This window comes from Hylobates moloch, unplaced genomic scaffold (assembly GCF_009828535.3).
Source record: "Hylobates moloch isolate HMO894 unplaced genomic scaffold, HMol_V3 SCAFFOLD_10, whole genome shotgun sequence".
NCBI lineage: Eukaryota > Metazoa > Chordata > Mammalia > Primates > Hylobatidae > Hylobates > Hylobates moloch.
In genome coordinates, this window is record NW_026652285.1 from 60,162,311 (window position 1) to 60,176,877 (window position 14,567).

The 14,567-nt window shown below is 42.4% G+C and overlaps 1 pseudogene; it reads right to left on the minus strand.

Moving 5' to 3' along the window:
• Positions 1-1,922: 1,922 nt before the first annotated feature.
• On the minus strand, positions 1,923-2,944 carry LOC116474204 (nuclear transcription factor Y subunit gamma-like; annotated as a pseudogene).
• Between the last annotated feature and the right edge of the window lie 11,623 nt (positions 2,945-14,567).

Consider the following 14,567-nt stretch of genomic DNA (forward strand, 5'->3'; position numbering starts at 1 on the left):
TGGACCCACTCCACATTCACTTCTTCATTCATTGTCTGGGCATAGAACATTCAGCAGGTGACAGCACCATTAGATGAAATGAGCCTAGATCCCTGAGTCACCACTTGGAGGAAGCCATACTGAAGAACCACCTGATCAGGAGTGTGCACGATGTTTTGTTTGTTTGTTTGTTTGTTTGTTTGTTTTTGTGAGGGGGAAACCAGCCACTGAGATTTAGAGACTGTTGCAACAGCTAGTGTTACTCATTCTATGTAATCCATTGAGCGTTTGCCTCTTGTTGAACCCATTAGTAGTATCAAAAATGAGGGGATGTTCTGAGCAGCCAGTCATGGGTCATGTGCTCATCTTTGGAGCCCTGAGTTAGATAGAGCCCTATCCCCAACCATAAAAAAGTTAGAGAAGGAGTAATTCCCCCAAAGAAAACCAGGATGCCATTACCAGAGTCAGGGGGAGAAGATGCGGCACAGACAACAAACCTGACATGCACGACAGTCCCGCACGTCCCTCTTGGGCTGGCCTCTAATGCAGTGCTTGAGGAACACCCAGCATTTTGAGTCCTTTTCAAGCGATGTCCCTGCTCTCATTCTTGCTCTTCCTTTCCATCTTCCCTTTTGCTCACCTTCTCAGCCCCCACTCTTACTCTCCATTCACCTTCTGGAAATTCTGCTGATTTTTAAAACACGGCTTAGATATCCCTTCCTCCCTGACGTTTCTTCACATTCAAGCTAAGTTTTATGTTCTTCTCTTTCTCTCATGGGTCCCTGTGATTTCTCTTCCTTTGTCTTTGCTTCATTATTTAGAAATTATTAACTGTGAAACTCTCAAAGCCGGGATGGGCCTAGTCATCATTTTGTCCCCAACACCTAGCACAGTGCTTCCATCTGGTTGAAATGTTCAGATGAATAAAGAAAGGAATACAGTCCAATCATCAAACCGTGGGCTAAATTCACCTTTGCAGTGGCTATCCACAGGATAGCTAAATCCACATTTCCACTCCTATCATTAAGGAAGTAAGAAAATTTATAATAAAAAACAATCAGTTGCATGTATGTTTCTGAAACCATATGTCTATTTTGCAACTCTTATTGTGTTAGTAAATCTAAGGGCTAACTTTTGAGTAAGATAAGGTCTTATCATTAATTTCTTTTTTAAATCTAAAATAGATTTATTGCATTTCATGCAGTTTGAAGACCATGGAAAGGGGACTAGCACAGTTTTTAATGCATTTAAAAAATAAAGAGGAGGTGGGCAGCAAACGCATGAAGTCCTAGTGTCCCGGGTCCCTGGGAGAAAAGAGTGTGGCAATGAACCCACCCACTCTCCACGGGGAATAAATCTGTCTCTTAAATGCAAGGAGTGTTTCCATGGCCTCTAGATGCAAATACACAGAGCTCTGGGGTAAGAGCAAGGGATGGGGAGAGGACCACTAGTGAAAAAGCAGCTACACATATTGACCTAATTCAATCTGAGGGTAGGCCACATGGCAAATATTGGGGGGAGCAGCTTTTCCAACGGTCAAGAAATACCGTACACCCACGGGGAGATTTGCTTCTAAAAAGAAGTGGCGGTAAGAAACAAAACAAAACAAAACAAAAAAAACAAAAGGAGAAATATTTCTTCAGTCGCACTCTTCAAGAAAATGCCACAAATATGTGATTTAATATTTTAATTTCATAGCATTGGACACACAGCTCAACATATTGAAATATTGATTCCTTGGGGAAAAAAAAGGAAACAAAAAATATTCCATCTTTCTGTTGGAGAATCTCGGCCCCCAGGCATGGGGCCTAGTGCACCAGTGTCCTAGCCTGCAGGAGGCGCTGAGATCTGCCGGGTCCTCTGGGGAGGGAGGCAGTGCTCATGACCTGCGGATGTATGGCAAAAATTGTGTTGAGTGTCCTTGGCCTTGCCAGCTCAGGCCCTCAGTCGCCAGTCACCTGGGGGGCCTGCCCATCGGAGGGCTGGTTGACTGACTGGATAAACATGGGCTGGGCAGGTCCTGGCCCGCAGGTATGGTTACTTGCTAGATCTGGTAGAGCTGCTGTCCATCTGTGAACTGGCTGAACTACTGCTGTCTTTGCTGGACCTCTGTCTGTGTAATCGGTTGAGCGCTGGTGGCAAGTGTCTGGATCTGTCCCTGCAGAACTCGGGTGCCTGATACAGACCGGGCTAAGCTGATACACTGCAGCTGGCCAACTTTCAGCTGCACTGGGATCTGCTAGATCTCTCCTGTGTTAGTGAGGATCTGCTGCATCACCTGCACGGTCCATCCAGTACCACTCTGGGCCTATTGGGCTTGACCCTGTGCCTGGGCCTGGACAATCTGCACCTGCTGACCTTCTCCAACCTGCGTTGTCACGGGCGTGGTCTGGCCCTGATGAGGCTGTGCGATGATGATCTGCCCAGGCTGGATGGTGGTCATGGAGCTGGCGGTGGGCTGGCCTTACTGCTGCCCCTGGACTTGGACGGCAGTGGGCTGCTGAGCCAGTGTGAAATAGTACTGGACTGGCTCAGCAGGAGTTACAGACTGCAGCACCTCCTCCTGACACTTTGGAGGTTTCAGTTCATCTCTTAGAACAATATCGATGAGAAAATCAAATTGATCAAATTTTGTAATTGCCATGGCGATATTATTTCTCTGTAGAGTCCGGCACTTGTTATCCTCTGTGTCAATCCAGGCTCGAAGAGTCAACCCTGTGATAAAAATCTGGGCTGCCCTGGCAAAGAGCACAGGGGCCTCTGCACTGATCATCGTCACATCTTCATCCAGTTTCATAATCTTCTTAATATGAGCCAGTGGGAGTTCCTGCACTCGGAAATCTTTCACTGCTAAATTCCGGATTTCTTCCATGACCCGAGGCCAGAAGGACTTTAGGCTTTGCTGGGCATCACTGCTGCTAGTACCACCAAATCCTCCTCCTGTGGACATTTCGACAAACGCCTCTTCAGGGAGTCCAGGAAGAGCAGGAGCCGCCGCGGCGCTCCTGCGGAGTCGGGCACTGCAGAGGCTTAGGTACCGCGGAGGGGAGGGGGAAGCGTGAGTCCTGGAGAACGGAGCACGCGCGAAGCTGACGCACAAACAAGATGGCGGCCACGCCGTGTGCACTGTCTCCCCTTTTCCCCTCCCTCTCCCCCTCCCCTGGCGCCCCGACTCCTATAATTAATTTCATATAAGAGGTATTCTGAGAGCGTAGTTATATCAAAACCTTACCTGCATTATTTGCGTGTGTGTGTGTGAAAAATGAAGATAAAGAACATATTTAAAAGTAAAATCTGCTTTGTGGGAATAGAATTTACTTTTCACTTTTATTTTTCCTTCCCTTTTCCATTGTTTGGGATCCGCAGAGGATGAGTGCTCAACGTACAGCAGAGAGGAGGATAAAGCTGTAAGCAGTGTCTCAGATTTGATTGTGATCTCTCTCTCTCTCTTAAATAAAGATAATGTCCTCATTGTCTGATTGAGACAGAAACTCCCCACCTCCCTATTAAAAATTTTTTTTAAAAACCCTGACCCAGAGGTTTCTGAAGCCTCCATTGATAACACACAATGGCCTGTTCTTCTAGGATGTTTCATGGCCCTTAAGGAAGCCTCTGTTCGCCCACATGATGAAAGGTTGAGAGATGAGCAAGGAGAAGCCGAGGTTCACCCGCCTCGCCCCGGCTAGGCAGAGGAATGTGGGCAAGTGCAGGAATCCATAAAGGACGAGCTGGGCTGAGGGAAGCCACGTTTGTATCTCAAGGACAAGAAATAGGCAAACCTTCACAGGAAATATTTCCCGGCACCTTTCAACTTAGGGGACAGAGGAAAGAGGAGGCAAGAAGGAAAAGGGAAATAAAGGCACAGAAGGGGGAGGAAAGGGAGGGAACCTAAGCAAGCATCACCATGAGCCAGAGCCAGTGCTCAAGGTGGCGTTGCCGCTTTTCTCGTGGACTTTCCGATGCCGGTCCTCTTGCCCTGGCCTTTGGCTGAGGCCATTTTTCAATGGTCTAGAGGTGAAGTATCCCAAGCGGATGTGTCGTGCTGAGCTGTATTTGCACTCTCTGTCAGCTTGGCCTAGTGCCCACCCATTGTGAAGGCCCTCACTCTAATCCCTGAGCCTGTGAATGTGTCACCTTACATGGCACAGGGGACTTTACCGATGCGAGTAAACGTACAGTCTTTCAGATTAGACTGGGCTCATCTGGATTATCCAGATGAGATACAACCTCACTGGCTTTGAAACTGGAAGGAGGGGCCACAAGCCAATGGAGGAATGTGGGCTGCCTCTAGGGGCTGGAAAAGGTCATGGATTCTCCCCACATTGGACTTCAGAAAGGGAAGTAGCCCCTCTGAAACCTCGATTTTAGCCCAGTCAGACCCATGTCAGACTTCTGACCAACAGAACTATAAAATAATAACTTTGTATTATTTTAAGCCACTAAATTTATGGTCATTTGTGGCAGCTATGGAAAGCTAATATGTTCATTAACAGATCTTGAGAAGAGCTAGAGGCCAGAGGCTAAAAAACACTTCATAGTCGGCTTGGCAGCTAATAGCAGGAAACACGCATTAAATTGTGTGTCCTGTGCTTCTCTGCGCTAGTCCCACTCTGCTCAGTTATAAAGGGCTGTAATGAGAGGAGGGAGATGAAAAAGAACTGAAAGTATTTACCAACGTGGAGAGGAAGGAGATGACAAAGGTCAGCATAAATGGGGCTGTCTCCCATCTTTTAGGGCAAGTAAAAGGCTGGTGACCCATAGAGTTGTGAAAATTATATTTTAAAATCAAAGTTAGGAAAGACTTCAAAGTTGGATTACTTTTTTCAAGCTCTAGGATTGTAAATATATTAAGGTGTAAAATAAAATGGTGCATGTGAGATCTCTTTGAAAACTATAAAATATAAGATGTAGTGGGCTAGGTAGTTGTCTCCAAAAGAGTAAGTCCAGGTCCTAATTCCTAGAACATCTAAATGGACTGCATTTGGAAAAAGGGTCTTTGCCAATGTGATCACATTAAAGATCATGAGAAAAGGTATTCTGAATTACCCCTAAATGCAATCACATATATTTTCCCAAGACAGACACAGATAGGAGAAGAGGAGGAAGCAATGTGGCCACAGAGGCAGAGACTGGAGTGATGGAGCCAAAAGCCAAGGAATGTTGGCAGCTGTCATATGCTGAAGGAGTCACAATCTTTCCTCATAATCTAGAGGAATTGACACCCTGCCAGCACCTTGATTTCAGACTTCTGGCCTCCAGAACTGTGGGAGAATACCTTTCTGTTATTTTAAGGCACACAATTTGTGGAAATTAGGTATGGCAGCCCTAGAAATCTCATATATGTAAGGTTAGGAGCTAAGCTAGAAAATAAAAGTACTACTAGAAATGGCAATATATTCATTTATGAGTGTCATTAAGTGGTCCACTAACATTCCCATGTTGTAGTAGGATGATGTGATTAGCATGTGAGCCCCTAATTGGATTTCAAGTTCGTGATTAGGTGGTGAGATCCTTGAGGATCCTGTCATCCCATAATGCTGGGTGCCAAATAGGTGCCCAACAGATATTTTCTGATTTGCATCTCATAACAAGGAGTAATTCCTCCAAAGAGGAGCTCATCAAGAATGTGAAAAAGTAGAACTGCTCCCATCAGGAATTGTGGCCCTGTGGAACCCCAGCTCACTCTTTCTCTTGGGAGCTACTGAATTCTCAGGAAAAGCCTGTACCAAGTCCAGCAACTTCAGGGTCATCTGTGACACTCTGTGGACCCCTCATGAAGGTTTTCCCCCTAACTCTTATGCAAGAGAAGTTGACCATGCCCCAAAGCCACATCGACCAGACGAATCCCCATGACATGTGGGGATAGGATCAAATTTTCCAAGGTGAGGGTCGTGAAGCTACCTCTACCCAAGAGGGAGCCCGTTACATCATATTCCCATTGGCCTCCATTCAAACCTGAGTCCTGCTGCACCGTGAATTTAAGAAAACTTTTGATCCTCGGATTGCTGCCTCATTTGTTTCTAGAAATGTCTAGAAAGTTTCTAGAAATAGTCATTTTGTGTGGAAGCCTCTCAAGGTCCTTTACTGGCTAGCTTTGGCTCCTGTCACAATACCTCTCTCTCATTCAGCATGACAACCATCTGCCCTTGAGGCTGAGAGGCCAAAACAAATATGATTAGGGTTGCTATCTTCAGAGTGCTGACAGCACCCTTGGTGTTGGACAACTGACATGTTGGTTCCAGAATTGTTCCCCAGCCAAGTGCAGCCAGCCCAAGTCACAATGCCAAGCTTGATTCCCAAGGGACTTTGTAGAAACTGCAAAGTGAGAGAGGATACTATATACATTTGGATGAGAAATATACTTCCATCAGCAGTGGTTCCCCCACCCGATTCAGCAATACAGGAAGCTATTAAAAAGAATGCATGTTTTAGTTGCAAGTTTGGCAATTGTTCATTTATCACTGTACAGTCTCCTTCCACCCAAATATGCCCAGGAGTCAAATGCCCCAAATCTCTTTTCTCTCTCATGGATGAAATTAATCATTTATCCAAATGAGATTTTCTGTGCTATGTTGGCATGACCGCCCCTGTCTGGGATCCTGATGTCCCACTCAAGAGAATGGCTCTGTTGTTCTCCTTCTCAGACTGAAGCCCAGAGCAGCTAATTCGCCTCCTCACAGTGGCAGTCTCCACACCGTGAATTTGTAGGTCAGGATGTCTGTTAATTCTTTTGACCCTATGGCTTCCTTCCTTGCTGCAGCACTTCATGCATCTAGTCTGGTTGTGTTAGGATGGCTATGACCAGTTTTTGTCATGGTAATCTGGTTATATTCCATTCTATTTTAAAAGTAGAAGTATGGTGTTTTGTCGAGGCAGTAACAATTCCTGTTATGTCAACTGCACGTTGCAGAACAAATTCAGTTTTCAGTGATTCTGTTTTTTGAGATGAAATTGGAAAGGACTTTGGAAATTGCCTGGCCCAAATTCTCCATTTCGAGATTCTTCCAAAGTCAAAACCTTGTCTGTAATGGAGCAGGATTTGCGGTCAGTTCTCAAAGTCCCCATTCTAAGCTCTTACCATGACCTCAAGCTTCCCAGAACATGATTGTCTGAAGATCCTTGACTATCTTGCATTTCCTTATCAGTAATCCCACGTCTCATGCTCCTCCTGGAAAGGGATTTTGATGTCCATTTATTTTGATAGGAGAGTCCTGGCCATCATCTGGCATGAGCTGCAGAGAAGCTTGTGTCCATCTGTGAGGTGGGAGGCATATTATTTCTCAACCTAATTGCAGCTGAGCCACCAAGACTCTAGATGTTAGGGTGCAATGACAGTCGTCCTAAATGTTGGCTCTTGTTTGACAGCATCATTCACTCTTACTGCTGGGACTCACACATGGCAGAGATGGGGCCCCTGAATGAGTTAAGGTGGATGCATTGATGGCCCCTCCTGTACTGCATTAGATGGCATCTGTGTACCCAGCTCATGAAGTTTGGCAGAACATGGAGAAAGACATGAGTAAGGAAGGCATGTTCTTCCCTTGGATGAAAGCACTATTCAAGCATCTCTCAGATAAGAGTTCCTGGCATTATACATTATCCTATTTTACCTTCTGAACAGCGTTGCATTGAGGATAAAATAGCAAGATGACATGTAAAAGCACATAAGTTTTCATGAGTAAAAATTAATATGACTGCTAAGTACTTGACTTTATATTACTAGTCCCTTTTAAAATGTATTTTTAAAACATGGACAAAATTGCCACATAATATGTAATATAAATTATCTGGGAAAAATTTGCTAACCCTCTCATTTTGGCCAAATGACTCCCCCAGATGGTTGTGGAACTAAGACCCAGATCCAATATTGGCTGTGCCAAATGAAGAAATGGAAATAGATTTGAAAGGTGGGAACTTTGAATGGAAAACTTTTTTCCTTGCTTTCCAACCTAGAATCTGTTCAAAAGTGTTAGACAGCTCTCAGAATCCACAGTGGGAGAATAAAATTTCAAATGGAAAATTTTAAGTGCCAAGAGCCTCTCATCACTAGGATAACATTTTGTTTTTTCTTTCTTGAATTCTCTGACTTCCTCTCCTTTGCTGAACTATTTTGTAAGCATTTTATTAGTATTTATATGTTACATAAAATATTTTGGTTTGGGTTTTCTATAGGCTTTTGAGGGCATGTGAAATAAGGTCAAATCTTGTATTTTTGTAAAATTTTATCAATACATTCCTAAAGAAGAGGTTCAAAGGGTGGCGATAGAGAGAGGAGAGCAGTTAGGTCCAACCCTTAACATTATTCTCCTCTTTTGGCACTTTGGTTCTTAGTAAGGAACAAGTCTTTCTTTTTCTTTCTTTCTTTCTTTCTTTTTTTTTTTTTTTTTTTGAGACAGGGTTTCCCTCTGTCACCCAGGCTAGAGTGCAGTGGCACTCTTGTGGCTCACTGCAGCCTCAACCTTCTGGGCTCCAGCGATCCTCTTGCCTCAGCCTCCTTGAGTAAGTCTTCCTTGAACATTTACTTTCAACCAGGTTTGATTATAAGTGGTTTTATTTCCTTTTGGTTTTGCTTTTGCTTTTTTCTGAATTCAGCATTTTCTTGTAAGTTGTCACAGTTACACTAGTTCTTAAGGAAATAGATTCACTCCACATTTGCATTGTTGGAGTTGTAGCTACCTTCTTTGTGTAAGTGGTTCACTGATGTGTTTTTTGGGATAATCAATACAAATGAATATTATATATTCATCAGATTTCAGATTAGCAGTCCTTGAATACAAGGACATTGTTTGGTAAATATGAGCAAAAGAGGAAATCTTTACAGTTAGTGCCGTTGACTCACAAGATTGATGCACTGAGAACAAACTCCATGTCATCTGGATCTCAGGGAGGTGGCCTTCTTCCTCTCTTGCTCTCTGATATGTGACAGTTTGTAAGGTTGCACGAGAAGTTTATCTAGATAGTGGCCTCCAAGTAGACCCCCAGTCGTCACAGAACAGAAAGACTCACAAATTAATGTCCAACCGAATTTGGACACAAATTAATGTCCAACCAATTTGGACAAAACCAAATGAATATCCTTGAGTGACACAGTTTATTAACTCAATTTAAAACCATTAGTCAGAAGCAAAGGAAAAGAGATGGGTAAGAAGTTAACGCAGTTACACAAAAGGGTGGAAGGACTACACTCTCAGAATCCTCAGCCGTGCAGTATTGATCAGCCCCGTCTCTCTCTTCCTCTTTGCTAGCTGAGCCTTCCCACTGACAGGCATATATTAAGGACATAAGAGTGAGGCTTCAGCAAGCCCAGTGCAAGCCCAGTGAATGAAATAGGCTACAGCCAACAATACACACTCTATTGCACACGTGTAAGCTCTAGCTTGCCTGTGAGCCTGATAAATAGCTTTTGATTTTATCTGCCTTTTTTGGGGAGAGGACAAGTTAGGCCAGAACAGATGTCACTAATGGGTAGCTGATGTAAGGCTTCATGAATATTGAGTGCCTCTTTGACTCATATATATTTAGGGTGTCATGAATATTCAGAGCCTCATATAGCTCATGGATATTTGGTTTCTATTGCCCTATGTATTAGTCTGGGCTCTTCAGAGAGACAGAACCAATAGGATAATGAGATGGGTGGATGGATGAATAGATTAGATAGATACATGACAGCTAGATATATAGATGATAGATGATAGATAGATAGATAGATAGATAGATAATAGATATAGATAGATAGATGATAGATAGATGATAGATAGATAGATAGATGATAGATAGATAGATGATAGATGATAGATAGATAGATGATAGATAGATAGATAGATGATAGATAGATAGATAGATAGATAGATAGATAGATAGATAGATAATAGATAGATAGATAGATAGATAGGAAGAGATTTATTAGGGGAATTGGCTCACATGATTGTAGAGGATAAGAAGTTCAACTCCAAAAGCCTCAGAAGCAGGAAGCCAATGTATAATTTTCAGTCTGATGAGGGAGGCCTGAGAAGCTGAGATGGGGCTGAGGGAGGATGCTGGAGTGAGTCCTGGAGCCCAAAGGCCTGGAGTTCTGATGTTTAAGGACAAGAGAAGGGTGTCTCCACTTCAGGAGAATAAGAAATAATTCACCTTTTCTCTGCCTTTTTGTTCTATCCATGCTCCCAGCCAATTAGATGGCGCCTGCCCACAGTGAGAGTGGGTCTTCCCTACTCAGTCCACAGACTCACAATCACCTCTGAATACACTTCACAGACACACCCAGAGGAAATGCTTTACTACCCCTCTAGGTATCCCTTAATCCAGCCAAGCTGACACCTAAAGTTAACAGCACCCCTACTTCCCTTTGTTTCTTTGTGTAGTGCACATAGACTCTTTTTGTCCATGCATAACATGTCTCCCTGGTTACTAACGTATCTGTATCTAACACATGTCATGAATCTGTATATTCCTCATAAGCTACTTGCTATACATCTTATGATTTGCATCTATCCCATTTGTTTTCTATAGCAGGACTGAATATTTTCAAATAATACAACGAACACAATACAGCAACATGCACAACTGGTTGAGTGGTGTATTAGGAAAAAAATCGAATTAGTAGTCATTCATCAAAAAGTGTTCTTTATTGCTGGGAAACATTTCTTTGGACTAACACCCTCTTAATGGCCACACCAAAAACAGGACCCCAGAAATCTAAAAGAAGAATAATAATAATCTTCTTGTTTGAGTTAATAGCACCGTGCTTTGCTCAGTTGTTTAAGTCCAAAACCCAGCACTATGTTGATTTCTCACTACCTCATATTCCATCCATCAATAAACCCTGCTGATTCCGCCTGTATTTCTCTTTAACATTATCACCCACACTAGTTTAGACCACAGTGGTCTCTTGCCTTGACAGGGCGATAACCTACCAACCAGCATCCCTGTGGCCACTCCTGTCTCTCTGCAGCTCACTTTCCACATGGCAAGCTGAGTGGTTTTTAAAATATGGAAATTCGTGTGAGTGTCCTCCAACTGCTTCTAGAGGAAGAAGTATGGTCAGTGGAGATGGAAACAACCAAAATGTCTGTAAATTAACAAATGAATAAACAAAATGTGGTATATCTATATCATGGAAGGTTATAGGTTATTTGTCCATAAAAAGGAAGAAAGTTCTGACACATGCTACAACATGGATGAATCTTGACATTATGCTAAATGAAAAAAGCCAGTCACAAAAGCACACATATTGTATAATTCCATTTCTACAAAATGCCCAGCACAGGCAAATCAATAGAGACAGAAAGTACATGAGTGACTGCATAGAGCTGGGGAGGGGTGGGTGGCGGCAGGGCAGGGAACTAGCTACAGCGTCAAGGGTTTCTCTTTGCAGGGTGAAAATATTCTAAAATTAACTGTGGTGACAATTGCACATATCCATCAATATACTAAAAATAAATTCTACACTTTAAAATGGGTAAATTGTATGGTATGTACATTATTTCTCAATAAAGTTTTTTTGTTTGTTTCTAAAGTAGTTTGTGAGCAGGCACCATCTGAATCATATGGCAGCTTGGAGAAATGCAAATTCTTAGGGCCCACTTCAGACCCACTAAAGAATCTCTAGGGATGGGCTCAGCAACCCGTGTTGTTGTTGTTTTTTTAATTTAATTTTTATTTTAAGTTCAGGGGTATATGTGCAGGTTTGTTATATAGGTAAACTTGTGTCATGGGGGTTTGTTTTACAGAGTATTTTGTCACCCAGGTTTTAAGCCTAGTATATACTAGTTATTTTTCCTTATCCTCTCCCTCCTCCCACCCTCCACCTTCTAATAGGCCCCTGTGTCTGTTGTGTTAATGTGTTCTTGTCATTTAGTTCCCACTTATAAGGGAGAAAATGTTTTGGTTTTCTGTTCATGCATTAGTTTGCTAAGGATAATGGCCTCTAGCTTCATTTATGTTCTTGCAAAGAACGTGACTCCATTCTTTTTCATGGCTGCATAGTATTCCATGGTGTGTATGTACCACATTTTCTTTATTCAGTCTACCATTGATGGGCATTTAGATTGATTCCATGTCTTTTCTATTGTGAATAATGCTGCAGTGAACATGCATGTACATGTGTCTTCTTTATGATAGAGCAATTTACATTCCTTTGGGTATATATCCAGTAATAGGATTGCTGGGTCAAATGGTATTTCTGTTTTTAGGTTTTTGAAGAATTGTCACACTGTCTTCTACAATGGTTGAACTAATTTACACTCTCACCAAGAGTGTATAAGCATTCTTTTTTCTCTACAGCCTAGCTAGCATCTGTTATTTTTTGCCATTTTAATAATAGCCATTGACTGGTAAGAGATGGTATCTCATTGTGTTATTTTAGTTTAGGGACATGTGACAATGTGCAGTTTATATATGTATCCATGTGCCATTTGTTTCCTGCCCTTTAGTCGTCTTTTAGATTAGGTATATCTGGAATGTGATGTTCCCCTTCCTGTGTCCATGAGTTCTCATTGTTCAATTCCCACCTATGAGTGAGAACATGCGGTGTTTGGTTTTTTGTCCTTGCAATAGTTTACTGAGAATGATGTTTTCCAGTTTCATCCATGTCCCTACAAAGGACACGAACTCATCATTTTTTATGGCTGCATAGTATTCCATGGTGTATATGTGCCACATTTTCTTAATCCAGTCTATTGTTGTTGGACATTTGGGTTGGTTCCAAGTCTTTGCTATTGTGAATAGTGCCGCAATAAACATACGTGTGCATGTGTCTTTATAGCAGCATGATTTATAGTCCTTTGGGTATATACCCAGTAATGGGATGGCTGGGTCAAATGGTATTTCTAGTTCTAGATCCCTGAGGAATCGCCACACTGACTTCCACAATGGTTGAACTAGTTTACAGTCCCACCAACAGTGTAAAAGTGTTCCTATTTCTCCACATCCTCTCCAGCACCTGTTGTTTCCTGATTTTTTAATGATGGCCATTCTAACTGGTGTGAGATGGTATCTCACTGTGGTTTTGATTTGCATTTCTCTGATGGCCAGTGATGATGAGCATTTCTTCATGTGTTTTCTGGCTGCATAAATGTCTTCTTTGTGGTTTTGATTTGCATTTCTCTAATGATCAGTAATGTTGAGGTTTTTTTCATATGCTTGTTGGCTGTGTGTATGTCTTGTTTTGAAAAGTATCTATTCATGTCCTTGTAATGAGGTTGTTTTTTCTTGTAAATTTAAGTTCCTTATAGAGGCTGGATACTAAACCTTTGTCAGCTACATAGTTTGCGTTTTCTCCCATTCTATAGGTTGTCTGTTTACTCTGTTGATGGTTTCCTTTGCTGTGCAGAAGCTCTTTAATCAGATCCTATTTGTCAGTGTTTGGTTTCATTGTGATTGCTTTTGTCATCTTTGTCATGAAATCTCTGCCTGTTTCTATGTCCAGAGGGGTACTGCCTAGGTTGTCTTCCGGGTTTTTGTAGTTCTCGGTTTTACATTTAAGTCTTTAATCTATCTTAACTTAATTTTTGTACATGATGTAAGAAAGGGGTTCAATTTCAATCTTATGCATATAGCTAGGCAGTTATCCCAGTACGATTTATGGAATAGGAAGTCCTTTCCCCACTGCTTGTTTTTGTCAGCTTTGTTGTAGATCAGATAGTTGTAAGTGTGCAGCCTTATTTCTGCATTCTCTATCCTGTTCCATTGGTCTGTGTTTTAACAAACACTGAAGTTTGAGAAACACCAAAGTAAATTAAAATCTAAATTCCACACCAGGGCCTACAAGGCCCTGTAAGATCTTGTCATCTCTCTAACACCAACTCTGATCCAAGCGGCACTGACCTTCTTTCTATGTCATGCAGAGGCCAAGTAGGTTCCTCTCTTAGGGTCTTTGCATAATCAATTCCCCTTACCTGGAATCTCTTTCCCTTTCCCTCTTTGCATGTCTGGCTCCTTTTCGTCAATCGGTTTTCAGCTTAAATGTTATTTCCTCAAAGAAGCCCTCCTAGACCATCCTAGCTAAATAAGTCTCCCATTCACCTGGTCACATCACCCCGTTGTATTCTCTTCACCACACTTACAACTGTCAGATACTTTCTGTATTATTTACTTGCAGACTCTCTGTCTGCCTTCCTGGAATACAGGCAGGTCTTCCTATCTAGCAGGCACTCAATAAACATTTGTTGAATTGCTGAGGAAGCACAGACCTTGAGCCCAGGTACCCAGGAATACATACCCTACCACTCACGACGGCCTATGCCTAGTTTCTGAGTTCTCTGTACTTGCAAAGGAATTGTGTTGGAAACTGTCTCACCAAAATTATTCACATGTCCTGGTAACACAAACAACCACCCCGAGGACTGATGCTACAGAATAAGCTAAGGGCAGCTGAGGGAGATGAGCAAAATGGATGAGGAACCAATGTTTCTTCTTCGCCGTACTAAAAATTCTCCAAGAATGGCCCCAATGCCTAATACAGATTAGATGCCAAAAAGATGTTTGCATAACTCTTGAATTAAATGCTTCAGATATGGAAAGAAATTCACTCTCGCTTTGTAAGAAACCAGACCCCTGGGAGATGACCCCTCAGCTCCTTCAACTCTTTT